Below are 9,408 nucleotides of genomic sequence, written 5' to 3' on the forward strand. Positions count from 1 at the left end.
AACACACCCTTTGTGCCAGTCTGCATGATGGCAGCAAGCCTTCAAGGGAAGCCGAAGCCTGTCAACTCCCACGTCCCAACCAGCAAAAGGGAACTCCAGGAGCTACTAGAGTATCTATTGGACAAGCTAGTTGGCAATCCAGCTGCAAATCTCAAACCACTCCAGGATCTCTTAGATGAATCTAAGTGGCAATGGACTAGAGTGCATGACTTAAACCTCATGTATAAGTGGGCCATGGTGCCTGACCAACGACCAGGGATAGACCGAGTCCTAGGAGATGACGAGCAGTTTGATGAAGAAAATTTGAACGACGAATACGAAGACTGCCAGTCCTTCAGTGATGAAAGTGAGGGTGAGGTAGATACCGTGGAATACGACACTGAAGAACAATAAATAGAGCAAATACGAGCAGACTCCAAGCCGTAGAGAAAGAGTATCTTTCAGAGGGAGCGAGGAGTCATGAGCGTGGAATGTGACCGTGCCTGGTTGGAACACGTAGGAGCCATAGATCTTGAGCAAGTGGGACTAGCCGAGCCATGAATGACATCGGTGTTTAGAACGGAATCACCATTTGAACTGCACCCACCAGGAGAGACCACCTCTTCTAGCGGAGGGGGATTCGACTCTGAATCAGAGGTTAGCTCAGACAATGATCTAGAGATCCCTAGGCCACCCACAACCAGACGCACCAAGGGGGATCTACCTATCCACCTGAGGCGCAGGCGATTGAGACAGGAGAAGGCAAAACAACCTAGGGATGCTCGAATGGAAGAACAATGAAAACCGTAGGACCTCCCTAAACTATTCACAAAATTCAAAAAGGGGGATAGGGTGGTAGTGCTGTTAGGTGCCAAACGTGAAGCACAGACAAGCAAACCAATCGAGGGGCCAGCTAGGGTCAAGGAGGTGGACCTAGCCCAAGGAGGGGAACCACCCCGACCAGTCTTCATTGCTGATGACTTGACTAACAAAGAAGAAACGAGTCTTGTCACTCTCTTGGGAGAGTACATAGACGTGTTCACCTGGTCCTTAGGAGAGCTTAAGGGGGTAGACCCGAGTGTTGTGGCCCACAACATACCCATGACGCCGGACGCAATACCGGTCAAGCAGCGACCGTACCCTATGAATCCAAAACATGCTCATGTTGTCAAGGAGGAGACTGACAAGCTGATGAGAGCAGGATTCATTTATGAAATTGAGCACACAGACTGGGTATCGCCCATAGTCATCGTGATGAAGAAGAATGGAAAAATCTGAGTATGCGTCAATTACAAGAAGGTAAACGCTGCCACCAAGAGGGACAACTATCCGTTTTGCTGTACACCGAGCACATGCTTGAGAGAGTGGCAAGCAAGGAAGCCTATAGTTTCCTGGACGGCTTCTCACGATACAACCAGCTGCAAGTGCATCCTGCGGACAAGCATAAGACTGCCTTCCCATTGAGTGGGGCGTCTTTGCTTACATAATCATGCCCTTCGGGTTGACTAATGCCCCTGCAACTTGCCAACGCCTCATACGCACCATCTTTAAGGACATGCTTCGCAAGGAGTTAGAAGTCTTTGTCGATGACCTCTGTGTCCACTCGACATGGATCGAACACTTAGAAAAACTCCAAGCAGTCTTTAAGTGGTGTCGTTTATACCGTCTCTCCTTGAACCCCTTAAAGTGCCAGTTTTGGGTGAAGCATGGATGCATTCTAGGGCACGTGGTGTCGAAGAACGGCATTGCGACTGACTTCTCGAAGGTCAGGGTCATTGTTGACCTTCCACCCCCAAGCAACTACAAAGGAGTTCAATGCTTCCTAGGCCATACTAGGTACTATCAACGGTTTGTACTCAATTATGCGTTGATCGCCAGACCACTGTACAAGCTGCTTATAGTCTTCGAATGGACTGAAGCATGCCAAAGGGCATACGAAGAGTTGAAGAAGGCTCTAACCATAGCACCAATCCTACGAGCCCCAAATTGGACCATCACCTTCCATGTGCATATCGACGCTTCTAAGTTCGCCGTGGGGGCAGTGTTGTGCCAGCTTGGCAAACACAATTTAGACTATCCAGTGAGCTTTGCTAGCAGACAACTCACTGAGACGGAAATGAATTACTCAACGATAGAAAGAGAGGGACTAGCTATGGTATCCGTAGTAAAGAAATTCCGGCATTACCTTTTGGCCACGCCCTTCACCTTCTTTGTGGACCATCAAGCCTTGCTATATCTAGTAAACAAACATTGTGCGACAGGACGCATAGCTCGATGGCTCCTCCTTCTTTTAGAGTTTGACTTCTCTGTAGTGGTACGGAAGGGAAAGCAGCATTACATGGCCGATCACATGTCGCACATTCCCACGGAGAAGCTGCTGGACAAGGTGTTATTGATGAACTGCTTGACGCCCATTTGTTTAACCTCTCCAGCGAGAGAGACCTATTTAAGGCTGATCTAACACCGTATTGGGCAGATGACATAGTCCAAGTGCTCGAGTACGGACTGCCTGACCGACCAATAGAAAAAGCCCAGCTTAGGCGATTAATCCTTAAGATCCAGCCCTATCAGCTGATTGCAGGCTAACTCTACAGGCTGGGGCAAGACGGATTGTTGCACAGATGTGTGTGCGAATATGAGATGCACGATGTACTCTCAGAAGCGCACGGTGGCATTGCTGGAGGGCACTTTAGCGGAGACACGACAGCACGAAAAGTGTTACAGTCTCAACTGTGGTGGCCCACGCTTTTCCGTGACGCAGCATAATTTGTCAAGCACTGTGACGAGTGCCAGCAGAGGAAGGTCCCAATTCGCAAAGATCGAATGGAATTAACCCCGATTATTGCTCGACAACCCTTTGAAAAATGGAAAATTGATTTCATTGGGCCTATTAGTCCTGCAGCATAGTATTCGCAGGCTAAGTACATCATTGTGGCCACGGATTACCTCACTAAGTAGGCAGAAGCGCAAGCCACACGAAAAAACGACGCTAGAACGATGGCTAAGTTCTTATGGGAGCAAGTAATCTCACGATTCGGTTGCCCCATAGAACTGGTCAGTGACCAAGGCACGCACTTCATTAATGAAGTGATCGCGCATTTCTTGTCCACCTTCCTCATCATCCATCGCAAATCCTCGCCATACTACCCTAAGGCAAACGGCCAGGCCGAATCAACAAATAAGATTCTCGTCAATATCCTAACCAAGGTCATCTCTGCTTCACGCAGTGATTGGGACAACAAGTTGATGGCAACTCTGTGGGCTTATCGAACCGCTTATAAAACAGCTGTCGGTCAAACCCCCTTTAGGCTGACATATGGAACAGAAGCGATTCTACCATTAGAGTTCTTCGTTCCTAGCCTGAGAATAGCGCTTCAAGAGCAATGGGAAGGGAAGGAGGCATGGACGCAACGACTAATTGAGCTTGAATGTCTCTCGGAGGCTCATCTTCTTGCCACCCATGCACTGATTTGTGAGAAAGCCCGACGCAAGAGTTGGTTTGACAAGCACGTCAAGCAGCGCGAGTTCGAACAGGGTGACTTAGTGCTCCTCTACTCAGTTAAAGGGCATAAGCAAAAGATGAAATTTAGAGGTCTTGGACCATTCAAAGTTTGTGCGATCAGCCAAACAGGCAACGTCGAACTCGAGACCCTAAACGATGAAGGAATAGGCTTCTTCAATGGCAGCCGTGTCAAGAAGTACTACCCTCCTACGCATCCTTTGCATGAACCACCGATGTTAGAACCGCCTGTCAAGGTACGAGTGGCCACAATCACTGAAATCGATGACGAGGACGAGGAAGCCGTGGAACCCGCATACCTCCGTATCATAGTCACGGCCAAACAAACATGTGCTTTCACCGCCTTGATCGACGAGGGAGCAAACTTCAATGTCCTGACCTACGATCATTGGACTCAACTTGGCCAGCCACAACTTCAACCCACCACTGCAAAAATTAAGCCCATATGGGGCTCATTCCTATGCACTACTCGGCAAGTGCAAGGCAGTCATTTCTATCGAGTTTGAGACTATTCCAATGATTTTTTACATGCTGCCAAATGCTAAAAACGTAGGCACAGAGTCACTGCTGGGGCGCACCTTCAAAAAGTAGATCCACTGCAATGTCGACTACGCGTCGTAGCGCATCCACCTAGCAATAGGCAACGTTCGCATTGTTACAGCTTTCAGCAAGGGTTGCACAACCCCATCACGGGCCACCCAGCCACCGATAGAAACACCCTGCAGGCAATTCTAAGGAGGGGGGTAGTGTGCAGCCGCCACTCCACGAGTCTCATCGCCCGCAACCCATACCAGCCAAAGCTAAGGCCCCACAGCCTCGCCTTCAATGGGTGCCTAAATAACCGCAACAGCCGCCTAGGAGTCGACGCTCCTACCCTCATAAGGCCAGAAACTCTAAACCTAGGAGGCCCAAACATAGTCACAAGAATAGACGTATACTCAGTCAAAGATGGGTCCCCAAGGCTCTCTTGTGTGCACAAGGCTACTATGAGGGCAATGCTTGGCTATGGATACCTAAGGCCCACACGGCCAGAGGCACAACTTGTACGCCAACCTCAAGCTTGATCATCCCAAAAACCGTAGGACCTCGAAACCACAAGCCATAGAGCTTCCCGGACCCGCAACCATCGAGTCTATCCACCCGCGAACTCACGCGAATCGCCCAAGCCTGTCGGACCAATCAACAACCGCCAGCTCGAGCATCATCACAAGCAGGAAACGATCCGGCTTTTAAAATCCATCCTGAAAGCAATAGGCCATCACTTGAGGCCGCTACTAACCTGGCCCCTGTCCCAGTGACCCAATCGCAAGCTCCTGAAGTCCTACCACAACAACTCTCCGTCGTCAAAGGCTCAAGTCCTACCAAACCCCAACCACCCGCAAGCCTTAGGCCCTCTTACGAGAGGAAATCCTTTCTCTCACTAGCAGCTAATTTAGCTGAGGAAACAGGGGATGACGTGGTGGATTGCATTAAGCGACTGGATGCTACTTTTGTGTCACTAGCTCTGAGCTATGATCGCCTCGACTTAGGCCTATTGGATGAATCCTTCGCAGCCGAAGTTCAAACGATGCCTTGTTCTTGGGAAACGCTTGAATTTGCATTTGCAAAAGCCCCTAGTCCCCTGCTAAGTTGCTCAGTGGGTGAGATCTCAAAAGAGCAAGCAATCAAACAATGCCTCATCACATCGTATGATCAGTGAACCACCTCTACCATCGCTGACCAAGAAGTGGTAGAGTTGTCAAAACTCACTGAGACGAACTCCTAGTTCTTAAGGCATTGGTACAATCTTAGACTGCAATGGGAAGTTGAAGGATGTTGAGTAATGACCAACGCTGAGCAGCGACGCGCTATCAAAACGGTAGAGTACGACCCCACATACGTCACGCCGACATCATATCGAGTGTTAACCACGCTGTGGGGCCGTCCTATAGAAGACCACATCAAGGGACACCCCTACCTCGACCGCCTGTTGACTGAAGAAGAGTTACACATTGCTAGCCGAGCCAACTCGGGCGACTTCCTGACTGACGTTCTCACATATATCACCCAAGTGGGGATTAAACCCTCCGACCTGGACTGCGAAGCCCATTTGGAATACAACTCCAATTTCCATACTTGGCTCCTTTACAAGTAACCCCTACACCTCCATACCGAAAGTCCTACAGCTTCTAACCCTCATCCTAGGAAGGATCCTTCTCAAACTGAAAGGGGAGGGGGTAAAGTGAATCAGATCAGAAGTAATAAAGCAAATCAAAGTCAGTAAAGTACGTAGACATACATTGTGAAAAAAGGATGGGGTAGAAAAAAGGGCACAAAAACTTTGAATTAAAAGGCAAAAAGTCAAAGTCTGAAAAGGGAATCTGCACTAGACTTTAATGAATTCATTCAAAAGCATAGAGTTTTTTCTATTTCAGCAATTACTATGTCGTAAGCACTAATGAAAATTACGGTTTTGACAGGAACAAAAAATGTCGCAGCAGGACCGAGCCCATCGACTCCCCTTCACGGAGGAAGAGAGAACATGGTATAGCATCAACCTAGAGAGCCGCGCCTATAATCAATTGAAATTCCGAACTATCCACAATTTGGAAGAGTTAGTGGCCAAGGAAGAGGCGGCTAGGAGCATTGTGGAAAGTTGCAACCTCAAGAAGTACCTGGAAAGTTTCGCATGAGAACCTGAGCACACGAGCTGTGTGGAGTTTCTCAGGTCCTTTAATCCCGACAGCGAGTGCGGCACTGTCACAGTGGGAAGAGGACAAAATGCTAAGCATGTACTGGTTTGTCTAACCCCGGCCTTGGTGGAGAAGGCACTGGGGCTGGAACCGAAGATGGAAAAGAAGCAAAAGAGAGACGTATATGCCATGTTGGGGATGAGAAAGGAGGATGTGCTGACGAACGATGGCATCAGTATCCAGGATATCCCCAATGCAGAAAGCAGGCTACAGGGGAAGCTCATACATGCGCTCTTTTCCAGCCAACGCTATAATGTGTTGATGCACCGGATCAACGTACCAATACTGGAAAATGTAGTGGCCTAGACCTGCACGAAGTCGATTGGAACGGCTACGTGCACAAGACTATCGACCAAGCAGCCCGAGCGCTAGCCTTAGGAAGCCTACCAGCAGGAGGAAATCACTGATATCGAAGGCCGCAGAAAGAAAAAGGGCTTCCTCCAAAGCCTCGTTCATCGCATATGGGGTCATTTTAACGATACTTATCCAGGAGGCCGTGAAGAAAGCAGAAGAGGGGGAGGGAGAAACACCTGACGGATCACCTCCCCATCAATACCAGGAGAGGTCTAGCGATAGGATGGAGACACAGGAGGAAGGGGAAGAGTAGAAGAGCAAAAACCAGGTTAAGGAGACTAAGAAAAAAACAGCGCAGAAGAAGAAGAAACAAGATGAAGGCCGTAGAAGGGAGAGGGAGGACTTGGAGAAAGCAAAACGATAATCCCTCAGGGAGGCAAAGGAGAGAGAAAGGAAGAGGAAACAGGAAGAAGAAGAGACAACGGAACAAGTCAGGCAGGCTAAAAAGGTGCCCAAGCAAGAGGCTGAAAGGAGAAGAAAAGAAGAGTAGGAGGAAAAAGAAAAACTAGAGGAAGAATGTAAAAAGGCCGAGGAGGAAAGGAAAAGAAGAGTCATGGAAGAGGACGAGGAGTTAAAAAGAAAATAGGAGGAGGACTTGGCCGAAGCTATCCACCGGTCCATCGAGCAGCAGTGCAGGGTAGATGACCCAAAAGCCTGGAATCAGCCTAGGGAAGAGAGGCCTAGCTCTAGCATGCAGGCCCTAGAACCCGCGCCCCCCACAGTTCCAGAAGGAAAAGGCAAAGCACCCCTGCATCCCATCCCCACCCTCATGGCACCCCCCGCTGAACCCACCACGCCCACCCCTAGCATCCCCACCAGCTTGGAAGTGTCCAACCTGGTGGCCTGGATGCAATACTTCATTAGCAAGGAAATGGCCCAAGGGAAAAGCACGGAAACTATGACCATGGGACCAAAAAGACCAGCTGCAGATGTTGAATCAAGGTAGGATCAAAAGCGCCCATGCATGGAGGCCTCAACCACCCCCACCCACACAACAATGACGCCACCAGCCAGTTACGACGAATAGATTGCTGAGCTGCTCTCCCAATTGGAGAGAGCAAAGGAGGAGAAAAGGATGGCTGTGGCTGAGTTGATGATAGAAAAAGAGTCAGTGGCGGCTTTCCAATTGGAAAAAACCCGCATCATCACCATGCAGCAACACCAAATATTCGAACTCAAGCAAGAGCTGAAAGCCAAAGAGGATAAGGAAGAAAGTTACAAGTAGCGGCTGGAGGACGAGAATCAGGAACTCGTGCAGATGCAAAGGGAGTACAAGCTCCTCGTGATGCAATATAAGGAATTGGAGTCAAAGTATAAGGAATTGGAGTCAAAGATCGCCACCATTGGGCAGATGATGGAGGAGCTGAACGCCAAGGAAGAGGAGAGGAGCCAAGAGAGGGAGCAACAACGAAAGAAGATCGAGTCTATGACCGATCAGCTACGTCTCGGGAAGAAAGAACAAGACAACATGAGCAAAGAGCTCAGGGCCCAGGAGCAGAAGCTCGTAATCCTAGCTCAAAAGCAGCGGGAGAGCATGGAAGGAATGAGCAAAAGGGCCGAGGAATGGACTACGTAGAACGAGGCATGGGTGAAGGCTCTGGTGCAATGCCCTGCCTTGGTGGAGAAGGAAAAAATCTTGGCAGAAAGCAAAGCGGACGCCATCTAGACAGCCTTCACTGCCCAACAACAAGCCTTCCTCAATACGCTGCTAGATACAACTCAACTAGAGGGAACGGAGCCGTTGGAGGTGGTAAAGAAGAAATTAAGCATCGCACACAGAGCTCTGCACGCGGGGCTGCAGATGCCACCCCAACCTGCAGAGGTAAGGCTAGGCCTAGAGGAGTAGCGAAAGTATCTACTACTGGCTGGCCTAACCCCCTGGGAGGTAGATGCCCTCGGCTTTGAAGGAAGAGCACTACAAGAAAACCGATAGGGGGAGGAAGTCAAATTCGAAATTGACATGAAAAGATTCAGAGAAGATGTAATCCCCCAGCCCCCTTCGCCGCACGAACAAGATCAGCAACAACCCACCCTACCCCTGGACAGACAGGCCATCCTTAAAGAGCGGCGGAAAAAGCTGGTGGAAGAGGCTAGAAAACAGCTATAGGCCAAGCTAGTCGTGCATCCATCCGCTCCCCTCCCACCGTGCCCCGAAGACCTACCAATGCAATTCCACGCAGAACTAGTGGTCTGGGAACGGCAAGAACTGGAAAAGGACCCTTTCTCTTTCAGTTTCCTTATGCCTGATAGCCTGAGAAGGGTCCTGCCAATCAAGGCGATGGAGGAGGTGATCGCGGCTAGCAGCCAACTAGGCCAAAGATGGCTGGAGGACAGGGCCAGGACCCCCACCTTGTGGGGCACGGAAGAGGCCGAATTCTGGCAAGACAAAATATATGAGGTGCCACACACGGTAAGGGGCTACGACTGCCAACCCCTTTGGAGGAGGCGAATATGTAATACCAACATGCTCGCTTGGATGGCTTTTTGCAACACCCTACCCTACGAGCAGAAGGACCCCACTTTTATGGCGTATCCCCGTAGGGTAGGCGTGGATTTTATCCCCACCCTCCATGGGAGGCACGACTTCCCCGTCATCTACAATGCCAATGCCACTTCCTTTGAGAACGCTCTACTTTTTGATCTAGGAAGCTTGCCCGCCTCCATGACGCGTTTCCTTGCTGAGTTCTCCTCCTGCCCAGATCCTGCATTCATAACCACCTATAATTACCTTAGGCTCCTTAAACTCCTACTTAAGCAAGATCCGGCACCGCAAGAAAGCGGCTTGCCTCCGCTCTTTTTTAATCCTAACGCTATCGATAGTTG

This window comes from Lygodium microphyllum, chromosome 11, assembly GCF_053477565.2.
Source record: "Lygodium microphyllum isolate KBCC chromosome 11, Lygodium_microphyllum_v1.1.10, whole genome shotgun sequence".
Classification (NCBI taxonomy): domain Eukaryota; kingdom Viridiplantae; phylum Streptophyta; class Polypodiopsida; order Schizaeales; family Lygodiaceae; genus Lygodium; species Lygodium microphyllum.